The sequence below is a fragment of the Agelaius phoeniceus genome, chromosome Z, assembly GCF_051311805.1.
Source record: "Agelaius phoeniceus isolate bAgePho1 chromosome Z, bAgePho1.hap1, whole genome shotgun sequence".
Classification (NCBI taxonomy): Eukaryota; Metazoa; Chordata; class Aves; order Passeriformes; family Icteridae; genus Agelaius; species Agelaius phoeniceus.
In genome coordinates, this window is record NC_135303.1 from 46,225,846 (window position 1) to 46,250,702 (window position 24,857).

A 24,857-nucleotide genomic window follows, 5' to 3' on the forward strand; every position below is an offset into this window, starting at 1 on the left:
ATGTGTGTTCAGGCTGGACATTAAACCCAGCTGCCTTTCAGCTGCCTCCTGTGACTGCCACACTTTCTGCCTGCGGAAAAAATTATGTAAACAAGCCTGAGAGATAGCACAGCAATGATTTCTATATACATATTTTATTTTATATATATATATGTATTGAAATAAACAGGGCAGGAGCCTTTTTCTCCTTTCAATGCCTTTATTAAAAATGATCAGCTCAAGATTGGGAAGCTCGATGGGTCTTCAGTCTCTCCCAGGGTGAGTCTCTCCCAGGGTGACTCGGAGGAGGAGGAGGAATGTGCAGCTTTGTCTCTTAGGGGGCAGAGCTGAAGGTCCTGTTCTCATGGGAGCCTTGAGCATAACCACGATTTTGCAATTTTCAAGTGGCTCCTGGCTCATGGCCTTGGTTTCAGATGAGATCTGTGCTCAGCGTGAGGGGGAACAAAGGTTCTCAGCATCTCTGCAGGCTCAGCACTCTGTTCCTCATGTCTAAACTTCACTCTAATCTCTTAATTCTGTATTGGCTTGTTGTTTTGGGGGTCTTTTTGGTAAGTTTGATGAGGTTCCCATGGCATGCTGGTCCCGAGGTTATTTTCCATTCTCTCTGATGCTCCCCTCCCACGTCCCCTTCCCTCACTGTCTGGGGAGAAGTACAATTTAGCTCCAGGCAGGCTTTACCAATACAAAAGGGGAGATTAGTGAAAACCACCAGTCATTACAATTACAAACAGGTAGAACTTCACCTTGCCAGCAACTAGTCTGACTGGTTTTGCAATTCTTTTTTTCCCAAAAAAATTGGCAGACTTTTTGTTTATAACATATATGAAACTATTAAATACTAATATCCATTTAATTGTAACAAGCACTGTGTTATATAGCTTGGATCCAAAAGTAGAGAGAGAGAGAGAGAGGAAGGAATCCACAAACGTTGTTGAATTTTTATTTATTTATTTATTTGAAGTTGCAACTGTCATTGAAATTTCTCATGCACTTTGCCTTCAGCTGAACCTGTTTTATATTTTTTGTATTTTATATACATATTTTTGCCATTGTTTTTCAATTCTTGACTTCAGAGGCCTGTAAATAGATTTTCAATAATAAATATTTCTTTCGTTGTTGTTCATGAAAATTAGTACACCACTAGTCTGTTTCTCTGATGTTCCACACCTGTATAAACACCTCAAGACACTGCAGGGCAAAATCTAACACCCAAAACCTTAGTAGTATGTCGGTTCTTTGCTTCCATTGATTTCTTTGAAGTTCATTCATACTTAGGGAGATTGGCTCTTACTGTACTGATTTGAATCCAAATGAAAAAATGTTATGTCAATTTAAATGAAAACCATAATCCATATGCAAGAAAATACAAGTGAGATGATGTTAGAAATTCTATCTTAATATCGGTCTAGAAATTTTGTCAAATCCTTTGTCACAGTGTGATCCTTTCTTTTCTAGTAAGGATCAAGGTTCCACTTTCACTGGACTTCATATAATCAGAAATACATCTAGAGAATTTGCAGCATGGAAAAAAGAAAAAAGAAAACCAACAGAATTTTCTTTGCTTCCTTGGAACAGTTCTTTGACATGAAACTGTATTTTGTAGTGTACTGTTGACTGCCAAATTCACCTGTAGACCTCCTTTGGGAATTGAATGAAGCCTGGATCTGTCACCCTGCAGCACTGCCTCATTCTGCCACCTTCAGACAGACATTTACACCAAGACACCTGGTCAGCGAAGGCTGTTGGATACTAACTGGCTCATAGTAATCTATAGTCATTCAGGCCCTGCCAGACAGCAGCATCAAAGCCATAGCGACAATAAACCTTTTAAGCTGAAAAGTTGCTTCCCCTCCAGAACTAGTGATTATTTTTGTGTCTTAATTTAAAGACATGTGTCTTAATTTAAAGACATGCAGTGCCCAGGGATTTGGTAGTGAATGATATCAATCGTAAATCACAAGTCCAAACCCTTTCACAGGGCTACTGCTAGACTTGCATCATGATCCAGTGAGTGTTTCACAAGCAGGCAGATGCACACTGATGCTCCCAATGCACAGGCCAATGTTCAAAATGAAGGAGAGAAGCGACAGTGTTTAGTTTTCTTGCTGTGCAGGATGCTGCATCAGAGCAGGCAGTTGTTGCCTAAAATGTACACAGCTGTGCCCCACATCTAAAAAGAACAAAAACAAAGTAATCCAGCTTTTTTTCCTGTTGGTTAAAAGGGTCTGTGTGATTCAGGGTAAGAATGACACTGTCTCTGTGCCAAACAATCTTCTTTGTCATGGGAGGCATGAAGATGCAGCTTCTCTGCAGGGAAAAGTACTGATGGCAATGTATTATTGAAGAAAAACATAGTGCTTTGGCTCCAATTTTGATTCCCATTATAAGGTAATGCTGTGGCAATGTTCTGTTAATACAGCGCATTTTGGCAGTGTTTTGCTTCATTGCCCTTTTTAATAAAATAGAGGGTAAAATAGTAGTGATAGATCTGCTTAGTGAGTTAATTCGGGTGGCAGTCTTGTTTCTCATATCCAGACCACAGAAGAGCCCTCTTGACTGGACCTTGCACCTGCTTGTACTTTGTGACTTCTTCTGTTCCCTGAAAGACAATCTGATCTGCATTGCAGATGATTCTTTAATCCTCAGGTCCTACTGGAGCATAACATTGCAAACAGCTGGCTTGAGAGCTACAGGCCATTCAGCGTGGTTTGAGGCTGTGAATACACATCATCTCCTGGCTGCAAGTGTGTCCACAGGTTGCTGCCCCTCTGCCACTCCTTCTCTGTGTCATTGCCTTCCTGCTCAAATGAAATTCTTAAAGAGGAAAGAGACAGGTCAAAGCCACTCTGAAGAAAAATACTAGATTGTACAATGGCAGTTGATATCCTTACCCACTTTTTCTGCCTCAAATCAATTCTTAAAGTCATTTGCTGAACCTAATTAGCAAATGACTCAGCAGCTATCCCTAGAGCAAGGCTTTATTTAAAAATCAGACACACATGGGCAAAATCAGCAGCCATTTATCAATCAGCTATCCCTCCAGAAAGAGAATGTAGGGCTTTGACTGTCCTCCAAGTTTTATTATCCTGTCTCTCCTCTGAAATTGAGTTAGACCACTGAAGGTGAGGACTGGTTATCTTTGTCACATTATCAGCCCTATTTTGAAGCCAGGCTGCTACTCTCCCTTGCAGCCCTGAAAGCAGTATAGCAAAAGATTCTCATGTTTTTTGAGAAATCTTGAATATGAATGAAATTCATCTTTTGACTACCTGGTTCTCTCATTCATGGTCAAAACACAGGAGAAGGAAAATCAACTCAGAGATTTTGCATGGGTCACTTAGCAACCAAGTAGTGAGCACAGAATCAGTTTCCATCTGGGGCCAAACACCAAGTGTCGAAGAATGAACGTAGAGAGAAATATCCTTTCAAATTTGTGGTAGTTTTGGTTTAAAAATGTTGCAGTCTTCTCCTGAGATGAATGAGGGAAGCTTCTTCTTTACTTTAAACTTGAGTTAGATACTGAAATGAGTCCCAGCAGAAAAAACAAAATGCTATCAGATAAAGAGCTTTCTATACCAACAGGAAATTTCTGCTGGTTGCAATAGCTGGGGAGTTTGGATTAAGGTCTTTTTTTCTGAGAGTCACAGTATTTGTTCTATATCTTGTCATTTGGGCCCACAAGTGCAGCCTCTGATTGGAGGAAAAAAAAAAAAAGGGGGGGAAAAAAACCAGAGAAAACAAATATGGTTAGTAAGATGGATAGTAGAGAATAAGTGAGAAACATTGTCCAAGAAAGATGTCACTCAAAGGAGCTCCTGTGAGCTCCAAGAGCTACAGGTCTTCTTTACCCGTGCCTGCCTCACTGCATCCCTGGCTTTGTAGTTAATTAACATCTCTACCCACTGAAATTTCAGCATTAGCAATTCACTTAATATCAAGTGAAGTGTGTGAGTGGCACTGCTGAGAGGGATGCAATACCAGAGGTTACTAAATCATACTGAAAGGTTATTTTAATATGCTGCTTATTTACACTTCCTTAATTGCCTACAAATTATTACAGCAACTGGACTCTAGCACTAGCTTTCTGTGACACCCTGGATGAATCAAACATCCATCAGTTCTGAAAAAAAATGAGATGCTATTTGCTGCAGAGTGACCCTTTTAGTTCACTAGATCCTTGAAGGAAGTTGATGCATGTGCTCTGATTCAAGTGCAGGAAACCATTTTTGAAAATCCACATATTTCTTACTCTTTTGAGAAACAAGAGAATAGGCACTAAAAGAAAAGATACATTTAATTCCATTTTACCAATATATCATCATCTTTTTTAAGCAGCTCTCTGAGTAGTTTCTTCCCTTTCATAATCTAAAAAGCCTATTTTAATGCATGGATCCTTTGACATTATTTCCCTTTAGGGAAAAACCTGTCTTTTTCTAGGAAAAAAAATAAAGAAAAAATGTTCTCTTTTTTTCTAAATTAAAAACCTGGTTTTCTTTTTTTTTTTCCCTGTGGTACTATATTCAGCTACACTCTTAATATCCACTCTTCAGATACATCCCTAATACCCTTCATAAAACACTTATTTCTGAATTTATTAATATATTTCATTTGATAATTCCTAAAAAAGAGAAGAAAAATGGAGACAAAAATGTATTCAGAGAAATTAATGTTAGGGAAAGGCATTTAATTAATATTTTTTGACTTTAATGATACAGAGCCAGTTGAAATTCAGGTAGCAACAGAGAATATATCTGCCTCACATTATTATCTCCAAGCATAATATTCATAATTTTAAAATTGTGATTGCTGGGAATGTAATTATTAAATCCAGAGATCTCATCACCATATCTGAATGAATGTATTAGGCTGCCAACCTTAAATATTTTTAGTTTTACAATATCCTGCAAACAAATTCATTTTCTGTAAATATGGTCAAAAACCTCACAGACTACCGTGAGTTATAAAACCTGAAAAGACTTATAGGATTACTTGTAGCTTAAATCTAGATTTTTCTAATTCTGACTTCATAGGGTTTCACGGATTACAGAAAACTGTTTTTAATCAAACCACCAAATCTCACTTATTGAGAGATTTCTCCACCATTATCAGTCCAATCAGGATTTACCCCAATTATTTTAAAATATGAGTGTTTCCTTAATGTTAGCTTTAAGTAATTCTGTAGTGCCATAATTAGCATGATTACTAATAATACTCATACTACATTGAAATTAAATACTCAATGTAGTATGCTGGCTGCAAAAGATCACTCATCATCACCTAATGCAAACTACTCACCTGAACCTTGAAAAGGGAACTCAGAGGAAAGGTTTGTACTAGCTTTCTCTGGGCATTAGCTTAGGCGAAAGATGAAATTATAAACATCTGTAGGGTGCATCAGTTTAAGAAATATCACTTTTAAACACCACCTACACCAGAACTGCCAACTACCAGAACTCTTTGGAGCTGGATTGTTATTTGTCAAAGAAGCTAAGTTTTGTTATTGTCAAAGAAGCTAAGTTTGTTACCAGCTAAAAGTTCTTCTTGGAAGATACCTCTTGGCATCTTCAAGTTTTTCATTCTGTAACATCAAAACTTCCAAAGTGAGATGTCCTCATGACTTCCCCACAACAGAAAGCCTAACATATAGGTAGCAGAATTCTCCAGGGAACAATAAAGAAGCCACAGATGAGTCATTTTGACAGGGTTTTCCTTTTTTAAGTAAAATCTAGCTATGTTTTGAAACCAGCACCTCTTCCAAAATGTCAATTCCAAACACTGACTTTTCTGCTCCTTTTCCTAGTTTTTTACTTCCCCATATCTTCATCCCATAAAAGATTTTTAATCCGTTGAGGTCACTGCAAAACTGCTTCTCAACAAAAGACAGCTGCCTGCAAATTTTTTGTGGTTCTTTACCAAATCACACATCAGCTTCATAGTGTTTCTCATTAACTGTCCCAACACACTGCTTGCACAGTTCAGTGCAATACAATATTCTGTGTATAATTCACAACTTTGTACAGAGAATTTTATTTTATATCCAGTAAAGAAGGTGCTGGCAGATGAATTTAAATGCCCAAATAAACCTCATCAGTTTCTGTTTGGTTATGCATGTGCCCTCCCACACCCCTTCTCCTTGTAAATAGAGAAGGAACAATGTAATCCAGTTCAGGTGACTTTAGCCAGTCACTCTGAGCTAACTCCAGATGGTAATTCTTCTACTAAAAATAGATTGATATTGGATTCAGTATCCCATGGGATCAAGAATTAATCCAAAAGAAATATTTGCTAGGGGAGGAAAGAGTAGAATACTTATTTGACAGAGATATGATCAAGAGATGTGAGGCTAGGGTAGATAGCCAAGATCTTACACTGGCCAATTCAGCTTCTTGTGCACTTGAAATTCCTTTGTTTCAGTTTTGCAGCCTCTACAGCAGAAGTGATAGTTACTCACTGCAACTATTTTACAGGTCTACTCTGAGATTAATCAATAACTGTAAAGGCCCTTGAAGATCAAAATAGCCATGAGAAAACTAGGGGCCAGGATGACAAACAAACCAACATTTTCAAATACAGTGTTGTAGCTGAATGCACACCTGCTGAACCTAGTGGCATTTTTTTTTTCTTCCCCAAATCCATTTCAAGGAGCCCAAGCAATTATTATCATGTAAGAGTGGCACTGAGATCACTGGCATGCTAGAGCTGAATTCAGTCCAGTGTGTAAAAAAGAAGTCCTTTAAAACTATGCACAAATCCTATTCTATCAATGTTATCTTGCTCTTACAGGCACAACCTGAGCTTTTCTGAGCTTGTGTTTTATGATCTCTCCCTGCCTGGACTCAAAGCAGTAATTTATGCAGCCTTCTTCAGCTGGGGCTTGCCAGGATGCCTCGTTGTATGTCGCCCCATCATGTAACAAGAGCCCACATGTGAGAATGTTACACAATACTACACAAGAGGTGGTAAGCTGACTAGCAGGTCATCACCCAAAATGTAGGAAGTGTTATGCCATCAAACAGACACTGAGGAGTTCAGCCTGCCTATTCTGCATTGTGAATGCACGGGTCTGCAATTTTCAATGCCAGTAAAGACACAGCACCAGGTGAGAACTGTTTGCTGCTTGGACTGAGTCACAGCTGCAGCACTGGACACCACATTTGAAAGCCAAAGGAGGAAGGGCTGACCTGAAGATAGCACCCAAAAAGCATTTCTGGATGGATCCTTGAAGCAAGGCAGAATCCTCTCTTCGCTCCTTGCTCCTGTGACTCAGTGCTGCTCAGCACCCTTCCAGAAGTATTCCTCACTGCTCCCTCAGCCCCAGTCACGTTCATTAACTGACCAAGACTCGTACTCCAAGTAACAAATGTCCTCTTTTCCACAGCAATGCATTTCAAACTTAATAGCACAACACACATAATACAGGCAGCTCAGGCAGCTATGCCTCCCATCCTCGTTTCCCTTTCTCTCCCTTTTGATTCAACGAGGCTGAGCCCAGCGCCTTTTGTCTTATGGGATACGATCCCTGTGGATTGAAGGTCTCAGAGGAAAGAGAAAGAAAGGGACATTTTTAACTTTAGTCCTCTGGCATCACACTTATAACTGTAATGAAATTTTTGGCTGTTAGAATAACAGGGCAGTGTTTTAATCTAGAACATTAGTCACACAGTTTATGTGACAGAACAGTGAGCAAATTATATTTTGCAGAAGAAATGAAGGGATTAGAGAACTGCTACCAGTAAAATAAATTCTAGCTATTATGTCCAGATATCAGATTTAACACAGGTAAGGGAGTCCTTGATCAATCATAGGTAAACTATTTTATTACTGTATCCCTGTAAAATAAAAAAGGTTTCTGGCTGCAATTAGATTTCCCATCTCAAAGCCAAACCAAACTGTGCATTACATTGGCAATGTAAGGAAACTGATCTCTGATTATCCATGACAATAATTTGGCTAATGGTAGCACTTTTAGGAGCCCTCCTGCAAACAGTTTGCCAGCTGCTGACATGCCATATGCACTGAGAAAATTAGCCTAATTGCTTTGTCTGCAGCTGACATAATTCCCAGTTAGTATATGTGGGTTTGTGGAATGCATGTTTAATTTAGACAACGAGGATAGCTGTGAGCACAAGATATCTATTTGGGCAGGCTGACACCTGAGGCTCTTGCTCCTTCTGCAAACCAAGTCTGTTAACCTTGAGCCTGCTCTAGTGCCCCAGCAAGACCCAGGCTACATGTGATCTAAAGAGCCTGGGCCTTTGTCACACTGTGACCCATTTGGCAAAAGATCACACCGCCTCAGCAAAGGCCCTGAAACACAAATTCTGCACAGTGTTCACTCCAGATACCATAGCAAGCCAGAAGGTGACCTTGCTTCCTTTTTCATTTGCTCACTATGAATTTATTATACAAGGTATTGGTATGCAAGAGACTTTTCCTATGCACTGAGGAACACAAGAGCTTTATTAAAATTTTTCAAATAAAAATCTGTGTTGTAACACAGGACTTAGCAAAGAAATATACAGAACAATATATACAATGTCCAATATGTATTTACTTGGTGAACAAATAAGCAATTATTGAATACTTTGAAAGCATCACAAATGCTACAAGTGACCCTACAGGACCAATGAATTTTATTTCAAGGGATGCAGACTACTGTTTGTGAATGGTCCCAATCTCCCTTCAGACAGAGGATGTCTGTAAGAAGATGTTCTGTCTTTTGACATTGCACAAACCTTCTCCTTCTTCTGACCTCTTCATTCAGCCAGTGACTCAGCCTGATATCAGAGGGCAAACACTTACCTGATGAGATTGAAAGCTGAGGTCCAGACCTGCTGTGATAATTAAAGATCATCAAGTGCTTTTTCTAAGTGTAGGTTTGTTTCCTGGCTAAATTGCACTTCAGGTAATGGCACTCTTAAATCACCTTAAATTACCTCCCTGGCTCAAACAGAAGAGTTTCATCCCAGGCATAGTTTCAACTGGAGACAGACACCTTCACTTTCTCTTCTGCTGGGATCATCAGCATATTCAGCCTTACACAGTGCAGAATTTCCCCTCAAAGGCTGCAGAATTTCAAGCCACTTGGCTCCAATCCCGTTTCACAGCTTGTGTATTAATTAATGAGACACTGTTACTCAGGCCAGACACTGAAGAGTTGGGGCTGGCACTGTGGTGATCCAAAGCTGCATGGTCTGCAGGAAAGTTGAATCAGGCTCTGAATTTCAGGCAACCAGGGAGATATTTTTTTTCTTCTTAAACAGACAGGAAATGGTGTTGTAATGACTACTTTAAACTAACTTAAAAGGCTTCAGAGACAAAGTACATGCCAGAATAAGGTCAGAGAATTAGCCCTAACTTCCTGCCACTAGCTGCAAAGTATTCTGGTAAGAAGGAAGGGTATGATTTAATCTCACAGTCATTCATTGGATTGCTACAGAGGCCCCCACACCCCAGGAGCAGTGTTACAGGCAGTGTGAAGGTGTGGAGAGTTATTGCCCAAACTCAGTTTGATAAAACGCAAGATGGTGTCTGTAGCAGGCTCTGCCATCAACATCAGCTGGCTGCTGTAAGACACCAGGGTGTTTAACTCCCTGTTGCTTGACACAACGGGGATGCTGGGACTCTAAGGTTTTTTATGGTCTCTAGCAATAAGCACATTGCAATTGCTCAAAGCCATCCCTACTCCTGTGCCAGCAGACTGTCTCTGTTCATCTTAATTTCTCTTCTTTCTTTGTCTGGTATCTTTGTCTTCCTTGCCAATCTTCTGCTGTGGCATTCTTTTTCTTTAACAGCCCTAGGATTTTGTGCTTCTGATCCTCCTCTGCTATGTCCCACATCTACTTCATTTTGTCTGTCAACATTAAGGCTTCCATTAACCACACTAAAATTCTCCTGGATGTTAGCACAGGAAGCACTTCAAAACACAAGGCAATGCATCCACTTCTACAAAGGCAGGTCCAGAGAATGCCCACAGCAATAAGTGTGGTATCCCAGTATGAATAGCAGAGAACAATTTCATTGACATCCATAGAGACAATGGATCCTAGTCCTCCTCTTGTGCCAGAAAGCAAGTTGACCTACTCCTGGAGTTGGTATCCAGGACCTCTTCAGGCATAGCTTACAATAGCTTGTATTTTGTGCCAGATGAAACAAATCTAAGCAATTTGTCTTTTCAATATCTCCTTTCTTTGTTGTTGACTACTCCTACTATCCTGCCTCATGAAGCCCAGACAAAAAGGATTACAGAATTACAGAATACACTGAGTTGAAAGGGACCCACAAGGATCATCAAGTCAAAGTCCTGACCCTCAGCAGGCTGATCCTCAAGAGTCACACCAGGTACCAAAGGGTATTTTCCAAGAAAATACATAATTAATCCATTTGATCCTGCTCTCCCCATGCCACAGAATTACTTCATTTGCCAGTAGTCTGGAGTGCTTTGGGCCCAAAATCTCTGGAGGGAAATCTGAGCAGTCTGCCATGGAAAACACACAGGTCATAGACAAAATATCATGAGGGAATGTGAGACTTCAGCAGGAGAGAGCAGTGCTGCTCATTTTATAAGAGCCACATCAGATCACCTCATGTAAACACAGCCAGCAAAGGTTTTCAGAAGGCAAACATGCCTGTATTCACTTCATGTGGGATGCAGATGTTTTCCACCAAAGCTATACCTGCAGGATCTTCTCTTATTTGGTGGAAGGGAACTAAACCCAAATGGTGTTCTAACTTTGAGATGCAGAATTTCTTTCATCTTGTCCCAAGTAACATTGCTTTCTGATTTATGTTCCATATATTAAATAATTTACAACCAAGGGACCTGCTGGGCTGGCTGACACTCATCTTTTTGCCAGGCTCATAGCACAGAATATTCTTTTTTTCTTTGTATTAGTCTGAAGAGAAAAGGATTTGATCCAGTTAAAGAAGTGGTGTGGTTTCCTGCTTGAGCTTTCATTTGTTTGGGTATTTTTTGTTGTTGTTTTTTTCTTGTAATTAGGGATACACAGTTTATATTGCCTTTAATCACAGCATATGCACTCTGTAATTACTCTGTAAATACATGCATATGAATTGTTTATATGTGTGGAGGTGGGAGAGCAAGAAAGTAGAGGTAATTATGTGTATAGGGAAATGTAATGATTAATTATCTGGAGTACATAATCTTACCAAGAGGCTTGATAAAGTGCAAGCGCAACTGTCTCTCCTGTGTGTTAATTACTTACAGAGAGTTTGATCCAGCTGTTTCTACTCATGGAAATTCCCATTCCAGCCTATCTGAAGGGGAGTCCATAGGCTGAAACCTGTGAGTGCTTTCCCTGAGCAAACAAATCACATCCATATATATTCACCCTAAAATGCAAGAAGCTGCCATTAGGTCATGGGGCTGATTATGCATTTAGCCCAGTTTAATCTTTCAGCCTTGCACCAACAGGAAGAAATGAGATGTGTTATCACTGCAGTTCATCAGATTCAGGGGAGACAGAAGAGAGCTGTGCACAGTTGAAAAGACCTAACCCAGGCTGTCTGAGTAAGCACAACATTTGTCATTGGTCTCTGTAACAACCAGGTACATGGAAGAAATTTGCTTTTTGCATCAATGACAGAGGGGACTGAGCCAGATTTTCCCAGCTTTCATCAAGGCAGTCTTCCAAAAGAACTCCACAGACAGAGAGCTGCTTGTAGGAAAAGCCTGCTTTTTTCTTCCAGAGTTCAATGTATTAGCAAATAGTACTTTGCCAAAAAATTGCAACATGTCTTAAGTTTGGATATTTTCAAGGAAAATGCCACTATGTTAATGAGCCAGGCACTGCTTCCCTCAGGACCTAGTGGCCAGTCAAGCAGTATGACTTATCATGGTGTGGAGGTGCTGTTTTGCATCCGGGAGCAGAGAAGAAGCAGACAAAGAACCCCTAAACTCCCTGACTCTAATAAGTTTGTGCCAGCCAGATATGGCACAGTGATACCAAACTGATACCAAACATATATGTTTTCCTACTACACATACAAACTACTACGGATCTTTCATTTTTGCTTAGCTATTTTTAGCACAAGTTTTTCTTTTCTAGTGTTGTGAAAAATACATCTCATGAGTCCCCAAATCAGGCTCTCAAGCAGCGGTGCCTTTCTCTGTCTCATCCTTGCTGTCTCCAGAGCGCTCGCTTTGCCACTAGTTGTGATGACAAGCGGAGTTGATACAAGCATGCTCTGTTGTGAGCAGGGGAAGTCCCAGCTTAGATCATCACCTTCATAACTCCTGCTTCTGACTTTGGGGTCAATAAATGTCCATTCATGATGGCTTCTTTCTCCTTTCACTACGGGCCTCCTCTCCAAATCTCCTCTCCAGAGGTACTGGTCCCAGTACACCTGCCACACCTCATAGTAAGCCTAACCTGTCTGCATGCACGTTTCCTCACAATTCTCTGGTTTTCCTCTTAGTAACCAAGCCCATCTGTCATTTCTTGCATGAACAGGCCACATGAGAAAATATGTTTTAAAAGTTCCCTTTGGTTATTGCAAACCTAGATCTGTGGAGATGCAAGTATGAACAGCACATCTTTTCCTAATGCTCTGTTCATAGATATTCATCCAACATTCCAAGGAAGTGAAATGGCCTAGCAGGAAAAAAATTGTAATGGGGCTCATCTTGCTCAAGGACTGATGTAAGAACTTGAATGCTGTACCAAGGGCATGCTTCTGCATTGCTGCTTCACTGCAACAGTCTGGTTCAGGAAATGGGATATAGATACTCAGCTTTCTAACATCTGTTTGGATATGAGTGTTTTTTATGGAGATGTCATTGCTTACTTTGCTTGACTGAATGCAGTTTCAATTTTACAGGGAACTTCTTCCCTGGATTGCAATTATCCCATTTTTTGAGTATACCACTCAATTTCTTTCTTAGAACATTCCAACCTGTGTTCTTACAGCTCATGTACCAGGAAACAGTGTAATCTTTGTCTGCTTAAAATTATCTTGACATAAAACTGAGATAATTTTTTTTTTTTGTTTTATTACAAGCCCAAACATTTGTTAATTCCAGTCCAAAGATTAATGGAGTTAATGTTTATGAAACAGCATCAGGTTAATTACATCTGAAGCTACATTAATCCTTATAATTTCATTCAACTTCTAAATGAAAAGGAACACTTCAATGTCTCAGTCAATCTGTACTGCAATATTGCCCTATCTTTTCCTAATTTCAGATCTTTCTTGTAGCAGAGAACAGGTAGGAAGTACTACTCTAAGACTTCTGCAGTTCTTAGTTGCTCTTCATTATATTGAGGGTAGTTTCTTCCCTTTTTACAATCCATCCTGTAAGTCAATGATGTGAATATTGGAAACATCAATAATTATTAAAAATTTGAGAGCAATGCTTGTTCCCTTTTTTCACAGTGTTAGAGAATTTATTTATCTTAAGGGTGTTAGTGGCATTCAGAACAATCTCAATCAATAGGCAGAAACTAATTTCACAGCTCTGATCCCTCCACAGCCAGATTGTCTCAGCTGCAGTGACACCTATCAAAACAGTGTGAGGTCCAATCCTCAATCAAATGCTGTTTTGATGAAATCAAGCAGAGCACAACTTCTTCATGCTCCCACTTCCTAAAAGAGCTACAGGAACAGGCACATCTCTGAAAAAACAGCTCTATTGATACCAGACTCAATGTAAATCACTGAACTTTCTCTCACCCTTGGCAGTATTGATAAAAAAAAGTAAGTTTCATGATGTGAAAGTTGATGGCTCCATTACGTCACTCATGCTAAGTACATGTCTTGACACTGCAAGGAACTGGGCCACAGTAACTGCCTATGAAACAGACTGTCTAAAAGGTAGTGTTACAGACAAATATAGAGTAACTTTTGCTTTATTTTACTATAAAAAAATAGCTAACTGCAATCCTTGCAAAATAGGTGATAACTCACAGTATCTCTGCCATGATTTAAGTTACAGAACTCAAACACAGTACAATTGCTAAGGCTTTAGGTATGAAAGATAGCAGAACTACTTCTAAAACATGGAAAATGCAAATAACTTCTACAAACATGAGATCTTTCAAATTAAATTTAACAAATTTAGCTTCATCAAGCACTTCCTTCCACTCCCAGAAGAGTACACTAGCTAAATATGTGGCGATGATCTACAGACTTGTCTCCTGATTTTCCAAGTTCCCCTTCCCCATCCAGAGAGCACAAGCAGATCAGCTCACAGAGTAAAGAGGTACTAGATACAAAAGTCTTTCCAGCTTTTGGGACTGTGCAGAATTGCATTGCACAAATCAAAGTATAAGCTTTAATTGTGTAAGCCCAAGCAAAAACTTGTTTAAAGATACATCATGAGAGTTCCAACTTCTTAAATAATCAGCAGGAACTTACTTGCTATTACTAACCCATAAATAAAAAAAGACAAAATAACTTCAGTTAAGTTGATGTACTGGCTTCCAACACTAAAGGAAGTTCTTCATACCTTCAAGGGTGAGTCCAAGGTACAGTGGTTCCTTACTGTGGTAGCATTAACAATTAGCATAACTTTTTAAAGAAGCTTGGGTTATTTGATGAATTCTGTGCCTCCATCTGATTAGCAGTAACTCAATACACAATTCAAAAAATATCGGAGCAGTAATAGTACTGGAGAAATGTTGAGGATGTCACAGTAGTCAGGCTAGAAAAAAATAGAGAAGGCCTCTAATGTGGAAAACCATGAAGACTCTTCTCCCACAGCACCTTCAGTGTGCCAAAGGAATGCTGATCAGTCCCATTTTTACAAAAATTGCCCATTAAGGAGCAGCTGTAACACACCAATCTCTGGGGTAAAACCAATCTCTTCAGAGTTACACCACCCAATTCTGCACCTACTTCTCCTAGTTATGGATCACTGCTCCATGTGCAAAGGTCAAAACTAAGATTTGCCACTCCCCTAATGTGGCATTTTACTCATTGTTATCCCATTTACTGATAAGGAAAGATTTGGAAAATTAACCAGAATCACCATATTTTGCTGTCAAAGCTTGTCTACTTCATGCCACCTTGTGGTCGGGTCACTGTCTTTAAAAGAAGCAGAGAGTAAACCTTCTACCCAGTCAGAATTGCAGCATCCTGTAGAAATCCTGCATGCCCCTTCCTCAAGTATAAATGCTTACAGAAAGCAGATGTAACCAAGAACAGTGTCCAGCCTTATCACATCTCACAGTTCTGAGATATTTAGAAAGTGTATCTATAAAATGCTCTTTTCCCACTGGTTTCACTGTGTTTGCACTGATAAACACTAACCCATATCCTGGCCATCTGTTCAAAAGAGCAAAGTACAAGACCTTCACAATGCATTTTAATCTGCTCTATGATCATGTTGTATTATTGAAACACAATAACCTGGAGAAAAGAAACCATAAAATATAAAATATAAAAACATAGAATAGAAGGCAAATACCCATTGTGTTCCAGTGCTGAGTAAGTGTAACTCAATTAGAATATACATGAAATAAAATTTTCAGTTCATAAGAGCAACTTGTTTAAATTCAGAATTGCAAGAAATCCACCAATATCCAGTGTAGAATATTTGTGAGCACTCTCACTATTGAATAAATTAAAGGTACTTACATATTAAGGAACAAATATTGTAACACAAAAAATTATGTCAAGGAAGGAGAAGCCAGGAGCCCATTAAATAGAAATTATTAGAAGTACAGTTCCAAACTTAAGCACTGTTTAACAGAAATTTTTTTCTTTTTTTGGAAAATGTATAGATATTGGAATAGGTTGCCCAGGGAGGTGATGGAATCTCCATGCCTGAAGGTGTTCAGGAGGCATCTGGATCTGGTGCTGGGTGATGTGGTGTAGTGGCTCAGGGCTTAGAGTGGCAGTGAAGGGTGAACAATTGGACTGGATAATCTTAGAGGTCTCTTCCAACCCTGATTTTGTAGTCACAGCTTACTTTGGGTTCCATTCTGTCCTTTGAATTTGTTTCATTCAGCTTTAAAGGATCCTTTGTCTTTGGTGGGCTTTGAATCAAGAACTCACAAGCTGCAGGCACTGTAATTAAATGCCTCCACTTTATAACTGGCATGACTATTAGTGAATCAAATTAAGTTAAGTCTGCAGAGCGTGTCTGCAGTAAAACAAGTCTGGAGCAAATCTTAGAATTACCACAAAGCATCTCTGCAGTTGAAAAATTCCATGGCTTTTTCTGTGATAAAAATCACTATAGATATTCATGATGTTACACTTTTTCAGAATGTGAGTAACTGTGATAATGACTGGACTGAGGCCTTGATTTAGTATTGCCCTCTGTTATTATTCTGTTACAAAGGTATCAGCACCAGACCCAGGAGATTTATGGATTGCCAGCCTGGATTCTGGAAAGGGGAAATGAAGCAGACTGGTGCAGCTGTTGGTGCTTTTGGTAAAGGCAGTACTCATTATTTGAAATCAGACATTTTAGCATCAATGAAACTCTGCAGTTATGGTCTATAGCTCACTCTGAGGAGATTCACCCTGGACCTCTTTCACAACAAATCCCAACTGCTTTAGCAGTATAAGTGGAGAAAAACGTACTGCAGCATTTCATCTCCTGTGTTTGGTGCTCCTCTCTGCAGCCAGCACCCTGTGCTAGGTAACACTTAAAGCAGAAGATGCCTAAACGAGTTTTTCAGCTGTTTATGGGGTGCTAGAGAGAAAAAATAAAATCAAAGCATCTACTACAAGCTGTTGTTAAACTTCTTACTGCAACCTGCTCAGATTTGTCTTTCAGTGAAAACTTAAATAACAATTGCTGATGTATTTTATGAAGGGACAGCCACACTCTGCATGAATGTTATCCCCCACAGGTCCTCAGCAATGTCATGCACTACACATGCACAGGTGGAAAGCTCTGACAAAAAAGTAAAAACGCCACAGAAGCAGGAGCAGCCTTTGAGAACAAAATGTCTGATATAGACAAATAGGCAAAGCCATGGAAATTTCAGCTGAAATGAGGTGGGTGAGCAATCACAGGAGCCACAACAACAAAGTAAGAGAGCAACCCATCAGCATCCACCCCCTCTTGGCTGAGATCTGGCTGTCATTTCCCTGCTGTCCTCCCCAGCCGGTAGTTTGCTTCCCACATGGATGAGTAATCCAGCTTCAGTGGGGTTGGAGAGGTTGCTCACCCCAGCACCTCCTCATCCTGGTAACTAGGATAGTGCTTTGACCTGCAGGAGCAAAATATCTAGAGCCCACTCAGTAAGGAGAAGGATTTCATTGCATGGGGAAAGAACTTATGGAAACTACATATGGAAATACACACTGGACAGGAACCTAGCACCAATCTTTAAAAGCAGGCTGTATCTCAGGCTTATTTTGTACCTTAGAAGAAGGATATTTGTGTGAATAGAGTGCATCCACACTTGAATGCAACATTCTATGTGCAACTGCCAAAATTTAGAAAATATTTAATTATTCTTTAACTCCTTGTCTTTTTATATGTTCCTTCACACAACAGTTGCTGCCTAAGCAAAAAGCTAGTTTGGGGGTTTTTAAATGTGCTTTAGGGGAAGAGTCTCCAAAGCAGCATTCATGTGACAAAATTACTAGAACTGCCTGACAATCTTTGAATTCATGCCATTTCAATTTAAAAGGTTTAAAAAAAACATCATTTTCACAGGAGCCTTGTTCATTGTAGCCATAAGACAAAAGACAACATCCACCATGTTAATTAAATAGGAGAGAGGGAAAAAGAGAAAGTAGAAGTTAGGAACTAATTAGCATAATATAGATAATGAGTGAAAGAACCCCTAGAAATACAAGACAGGAGAAAAGTAGGTTTTGCTAAAGATGGGATGAATAATAACATTTTATTCCCTGCTAAAAACACATTCATGACCATTATCATATTTAGCCTTTTTCAAAATTACAGATTTTTCTATTCCTTCACAGACTTAGAGGATTTTGGGGGAAAGATGAATGGGAGATGCTAAGAGAGCTCTATAGGAAGAAACAACTTAATAAATTTTTTTAAAAAAGAAAAGCCTTTACGTGCAAAATAAACAAATCTTACTGGTCTTACATACATACATAATTCAGCAACCATGAGATTGCTGTTTGACCAAGGACCCTGGCTGGTTGGCTACCCACTACATCAAGATGTGTTATGAGGGGCTCTGTCCCAAACCTACCCACAAACACTTTGTGTCATCAGACCAGAGAACCCCAGGCTGATGCCTTCTGGGAAGCTGTGCTGCACCTTGAGTGTGATTGGCACTGGTTTAAGCAACTGGTCTAACTGTGTGACTGAACAGAGACTCAGGGCCCATTCTTCACAGCTGCTATTTTTTGTGTGTCTTTTATTTCATGTATGTTTATTCAATAGCTCATTTAGATGCTGGCCAATAATCTGCAGGTACACAAAAATAAATTTTGATTTATTCTAAGGTGGGGCATTTGCCGGGACAGAGAGGAGTATTGCACACCATATTGTGTAACCAGCAAAATCAACGCATCCATTAAATTTAATATATAGTATTAGACATACTATCATTTTTCCTGCATCTGTTTCTTCAGCAGTTTGAGGAGTTAACAGGCAAAGTAGGCTATAGAGCTGATCCCTCTGCTCAAAGGAGCAGAGCTCTTTGAATTGTTTTGACAATGGTTTGGTTCATTTTATTTCATCTCAGTAGGGAATAAAGTTCTCTGCAGAAGGGAAGACATAACAGGAAATCACAGCCAGGATTATAAGCATCAGTTTATGGAGGGGAAATGATTAATTCATCTAATTTCTGTTGAACCTACATGTTTCTGAGACGTGGAGAAGGCTCTGAGTAGAAGCTGCATGGGAGACAGGCAGGAGCTGGACTCATAGTCCCCAAAACCTGCATCAATTACAGCACGACCCTTGATCAAAAAATACAAGTGTCCTGAGCAGTGATTGCCATTACATTTGCAGCTGACATTTTATGAGCTGCTCCTGCTTCAACTCGAGAATTAGCATGAGAGTTAGCTGCATCCCACAGAGTAATGCGTTAATCACTAGCACTGTAACTACAATAAAGGGGACATTCACTGCCTTTAGCATACCAGTTGTCTCCACTGTGCTTCATTCATTAGGACCAACATCTTCTGATTAGCTGCAGGGACACCCCCTGGAGTCACATTAATCCTGTCAATTCAGTCAGTCTCTGTGGCTCTGCAGGATATGGCTGCTATCTGCAGGATTACAGAGATGCTCTTCTGCTCGTTTTAAGTTCAGCACGGGTCCCAAGGCAAAAGCTGCAAACACCTTCCCCCGTGTGCTCTGCAAGGAGGGCTGGCAGAGATCTAGCAGGGCCTTCAGCCACACAGAGTAGCAGCACAGCAGGTGGGTGGCAGGACACAGGGGATGTCACTCAGGGGCTGGAGTGGTCACAGCAGGACGCAGGGTCAGCAGCCTCCCAGCACTAGGATCACTCCTGTAGCCAGTCCCTCTGGGCCTGATCACTCGTCCTTGAGGGGCAGAGCAGGCGCACACACACCAAGGGGGACTGCAGTTGTCAGGGATGAATGCTTGCAATAACCACCCCAGTGGAGGTCCCACCAGTACCAGTCCTGTGTGAAGGGAGGCCCTGTCTTCATCTATTTGGGCACTCAGAGAGGAGATACTGCCCAGACACCCTCTCTGCCTGTCCTGACCTGCCCTGAGAAGCGGATATCTGGGACTGCCTTACTGCCTTCACAAGGTGTCTAGGGATTAGCTACTCTTTTCATCTCCACAACTCTTGGGAGGTGCTCCAAGACCACCGTGATAAATAAATAGATGGCTAATTGCCATCTGTTAAAGTAAATTAACAAGAAACAAGTAACAAGCTGGCTGGGTGGAAAAGATTTCCTTGGCAGTTTTCTTTTTTTGCTGCTGTTCAGCTGTGGGCAGCGTGAACTGGGACTTGTATTGATTGTTCTGCTTGTAATTTAGCATAAATGCAAATGCAGGTTGAGACCCAGCATGTTCTGTTTAGTAGAAACCATGAAGAGAAAAGGAAATTGCTATAAATTAAATGTTCCTGTCTCTACAGGCATTGAGATGGGGATTCTGATTTATTTTAGCACTGGCAGAGAGAGGCAGTAACAACAAAACAACATTTATTTGAAGAAGAAAGACTGAGTAGGAGCCTGCCATCAGTAGCAAAAGTTTTTTATCTCGGTAAGTAAAATAAGAGATTTCAGAATATTGTCAACAGATAACAACATAGAAAAAGTTTGCAATCACATAACATGAGAGAAGCCATACATTTCATACCAAAGGTTCATCTACTTCAGGACCCTGACTCCAGCCCGACTGCAAGCTGAATCCCAGAAAAGACTGAGCACAAGGCAAATACACCCAGCACTTTCCTCGAAAACTCAACCACACCTTCATTTGCAGCACTGGAATCTTTCTGAGCCTACTGCAGATACCTCTTTTATATACCTTTGTTGGCCTGGTTTCCCCATATCTGAGATCAAACATCACATGTGGATTCAGCCACCTGCTAGCCCAGCACTTCTGATTCAAGCAATTCTTTCAAAGAAAGCTCAGATTTATTTAAGGTAGAAGGGTTGTCTCATCTCCATAAATTACTTAGACCAGTGATCTCAGCTCTCTCCATGTTTGACAGATTAGTACTTAAACAAATCCTACAGGTTGCAAAATGTCATTCAGAGAGGAACTGAAAGCATTTTTTTAACTAAGATGCATGACCTCAAAATCTATTCCTACCCTTGAAAAGGTATTGTGTGGATGTTCAATCCTTTACATTTACTTGAACTTTTATTACAGAATTTTCTTAGCAGAAGAGAAAAGAATTTTGATTTGCATTGGTTTATTACAGTTAAGTTCTTTCAGAACTGCAGAGCCATTATGAATATGGAAAAAGAATCTGATTTTATTTCAGTTTGTATGTCAACAATTGAATTATAAAACAAAAGCTGAAATTCAGACTCAGCAGAGTTTCACATATGGGACCAATAGTAAAATTAAAACCAAGTAAAAGACATTAATACATTCAAGGTTTTGGGGGACTTTCACTTTAGTATAGTATTCAAACTTCCTGGATGCGATTAAGGAAAAATACTTCTCTTTCTGGGCAATTTTGGCCTGGGTTTTGTGGTCTTGTTCCAAAATCATCACACTGGTCTCATCCCCTTGCATTCTGTGTCAAAAACGAGTGATCTCTAAATTAATTCACACTGGGAAAACCAAAGCAAAGTTCACAGAGCCAAAGCCCACAGCAAGAGCAGAAATAAAAAAAATCTTCTTGTGACTCTGTATACCACTGCAGTGGCATTTTTAGTAGCAGCAGAGAAGGGAGGCCCAGCTCAAAAACGACCTTGCTGTCCTTACACCTAGAAGCATGCCAAGCTGGCACACTACTGCTCTGCTGAGAGCAGCTTGGGAAGGGCAGGAGGCTCCCATATCTCTCAGAGGACAAACTGCCTATGGAAGCACCGAACAGTTGTTACCTGGCTACACTTCTGTCACCTTGGTGTGATGCTTTCAAAAGCTCCCTTAATTCAGAAAAGTAAGTGGAGAGTAAGGCGAGTGACAGCAAAGCAAGGTGACATGGGTAGTGCTCTTGGTCAAACCTACATGGCTTTGGAGAGATATTGCTTGTTTCCAGAGAGAGGAGATGTGTGTGTCATGGGTGCCCGACTCACAGAGAGTATTCATGACTTCCCCAGGCATGCCTGGAGCTCTGGCAGAGGCATTGCATGAAATTGCAGAGCTTTATCCAAAAGGAAAAAAAAAAAAATCTAAAACCTACACAAATTGCAGGCACAGTACAAAACTCCAAAGCCCATAATCCTCTCCCTGAGAGAAATGAAGCACAAGCTAAGACCTCATAGCATACATACAGAGCCAAACACCCACAGCCTGTACTCCTTAGCTGTTCCATTTCACTGCACTGCTGCAGCTCTCCAATCATTATAGTATAATCAATCCTGAGCCTTTTGTAAAGCCTCAGTTCTAGGAGTCAGAACAGAAGAATGAGTTCCCACTTTTGGAAAAACAAAGGCTTCCAACCTCGCATGATGTTGAGAAAAAGATTAAAACCATGAATTATGAAGGAATTGCAAAAATAGCTAAAATGTATGTATTTATTTTTCAGTCTCAGAACTGGAGCTCACAAGTTTTGACTACTCCACAAACTGCCACATAATTGTGTTTGTTGCATAAATTTTCCTCAGGCTCATCTGGCATAATCCTACAAATGTCTATGGCATTGATTTACTTTTTAGAAGTTTATTCTTTAGAAAGAGCTAAGAAATAGATATAAAGACACAGGCAAAGCTATTTTCAAACTTATAAACCTGTTTATAGTGGAAGAGTAATTTACTTGAAAAGAACCTACAGGAAAAAATGGGAACTCTTTTTCTCCAGTCATTAGGTCAGCAGCTGAAATGTATGTTTGATTTCCCCTCTACTCTTTAAGATTTTCATGATGCTAGCCAATTGTATCTGTCTTCTTGAACAACTGGGTACCACTTTTCTGCTTGCAGGGATGGGGACAGCAACCCCCAGAGTTGCTGAGGCTCCTACCATGCTACTTACCTGGAGCCCAGTTACCAAGAGGGGATGGAGCCATGACCTCAGGGAGGAGAGAACTGCTAACAAAGAAAAAGAAAAAACAAAACACAAACCGTAGAAGAGTAGTTAATGAAGGAACTTGCAACTGTGATTTTTCCTGTGCCAGATTTTCTAATCCAAAGGCTGCAGAGTCCCCTGGAGTTGTTGTTGCTGGAGACAGAGCAGATATCTCCATTCCCACAGGGCCAGATTTCTAAGCTTGGACTTGGGAGAGTTGGTCCTCACACACCACTGTAATGCTCCATGGCTGGGTCACCAATGCCAAGCCAAACCTGGTGACACAACTGCTTCCCCTGTGAAGCTGGAACAGCCAGTCTATAAAACAGAAGGAGTGAAAATTAGCACCTTAACACAGCAGATAAAGTCTGCTGCACTAATACAAGCAGACTTTAGCTCCATTCCCAGGAGATCTGAGACATAGGCTGCCCTGGACCAAAAAGATAATGTAGCTTGAGCAGAGCAAGCAGAGTTCTCTGCTCTGTGCATTGTTCATGCATTAAGGACAGGTTATAACAGCAGAAATACAGGGCAGAGCAGCTCCTTCCTGGGAGTCAAAGGCAGGGATTAATGTGGGGTTTGGGGATATCCAAAACTCAGAGTTGGTTATGCAGCACTGAGAGCTTAGTAATATCATCTCATTTTTTAACTGGAATTACTATACCCATTTTTTTGTTTAGGAGCACTGATTCTGTCTCTGTTAGGTGAAATCTGGGGATGGAGCACATATTCTAAACTATTTTTTGCTTCTCTTGATGACACCTGTCAGTTACTCAATAGCTGACAGCAAATGCTGTTCTATTGATTTATTTTTCTAACACTACAAATCATGCCAGAAGATGGATGTGAGCCTCTTATAGTAAAAACATTTTTTAAAACAGAAGGAAAAAACAGCAAAAACAACCACTAAGCACAGCTCGCTTCCCCTTCTCCCCTAAGGTAAATGGATAGTTGCAAAAAACCTTCTTTTTTCCCTTGGTTAAAGCTTGCCATCTGGTGGAATGAGACCAAATCAGCTGCTCTGCTGTGGGAGGAAAATAGGGGAAAACACCCTTTTTCTTAGAGAAACAACCGTCTGGTATTGCTATAAGACAGAAGCTGAATCAATCAGATACAGCTGACCTTGTCTGCCTGCAAAGCTAAATATGGAGCTGAAGAATGAATGTTGGCACACAAGTAGATTCGAACTTTTACAGTACAGGAGCTTCATTTAATTTGATCAGCTCACACAAGAGGTTTTAGATTGTGTTCAGCAAAGACACACTGCAATTCTCCCATAGAATTTTGAAAGCTAACATTATTTATGTTGTATAAATTATGTTTTATTATTTCAAATTGAATGAAAGAAAATGTCTTGTGGCCAGATAAGTATTATCCTTTATTCTTGAATTAGCTCTTCAGGAAGATTCTTGCCAGCCAACATGTTTTCTTATGAGAAAAGGTAGGACAGAGAACGTGCAAGAGGTGAGGGGGCAGAAGATAAAAAGGGAAGGAAATAGAGGTGGGTGGAGGAGGAGAGGAGCCGGGAGAGGAGGAGGGAAGGGGGAGAAAAAAAAGAAACATGGGAGAAAGGGGAAGGGAAAAAGGGAGGGAAATGGAAGAGATGGGGGCAGAGAGGGGGAAAGAAACCAGGTCCTTCACATGAATTTCAATTTGTTAGTACTAGTGATAGTCCTAGTAACTTGAAGAAGCTGAAAAAATGTAGGTTATGGAGCTGCCAAGGAAATATGATCATCTTTTCACTGCTGTTCTTCAGCCTTTAAAAAGAGCCTTTAAAAATACATTTATCCAGGGATACTCTACTGGTATCTTTCCCTCAGTTTCCCTCAGAATAGTTGCAATTTATAATTAAAGTGAGGTTAATATGACAATATCTACTTTTAAAGCAAGCAGAAAAATGCTTTTGAATCTATGAGGCTTTTCCCCATCTCCTGTATTTGAGCAAAAGCAATGATGGTAACTTTAATTACCTTTTTTTCCTCTTCGTACTCCTGTGAAGAAATGGGAACAGCAGGTGAAGGACCTGCTACCAAGTGCTGGGGCATGAAACTTTATCCTTCTTGAAGGAAGATATTCTTCTTCTAAAGTGAGATCCTGTTTCTGCTGAAGACAAAGCCAGAAATTTCTAGCAGCATCACGAGGAACCATGGTCTGTTTTGCAGCACTGTGAGACACCAAACACCCTCCTTCCTGCCCTGTTCCTCACCATAATCACACTTTGGGGTTATCAGCTGAAACTATACATATCTGTGTATTATTTATGGGATCAAGAGCAGACAGTCTGCTCAGT

The 24,857-nt window shown here is 40.2% G+C and overlaps 1 long non-coding RNA gene across 1 annotated transcript; it reads right to left on the reverse strand.

Moving 5' to 3' along the window:
• Positions 1–1,004: 1,004 nt before the first annotated feature.
• LOC143692045 (uncharacterized) lies at positions 1,005–24,857 on the reverse strand. The gene is made up of 3 exons (XR_013179914.1): positions 24,538–24,857; positions 22,624–22,885; positions 1,005–3,690 (listed from the first exon to the last, which is right to left on the reverse strand). It is a non-coding gene; the product is annotated as an uncharacterized LOC143692045 (long non-coding RNA).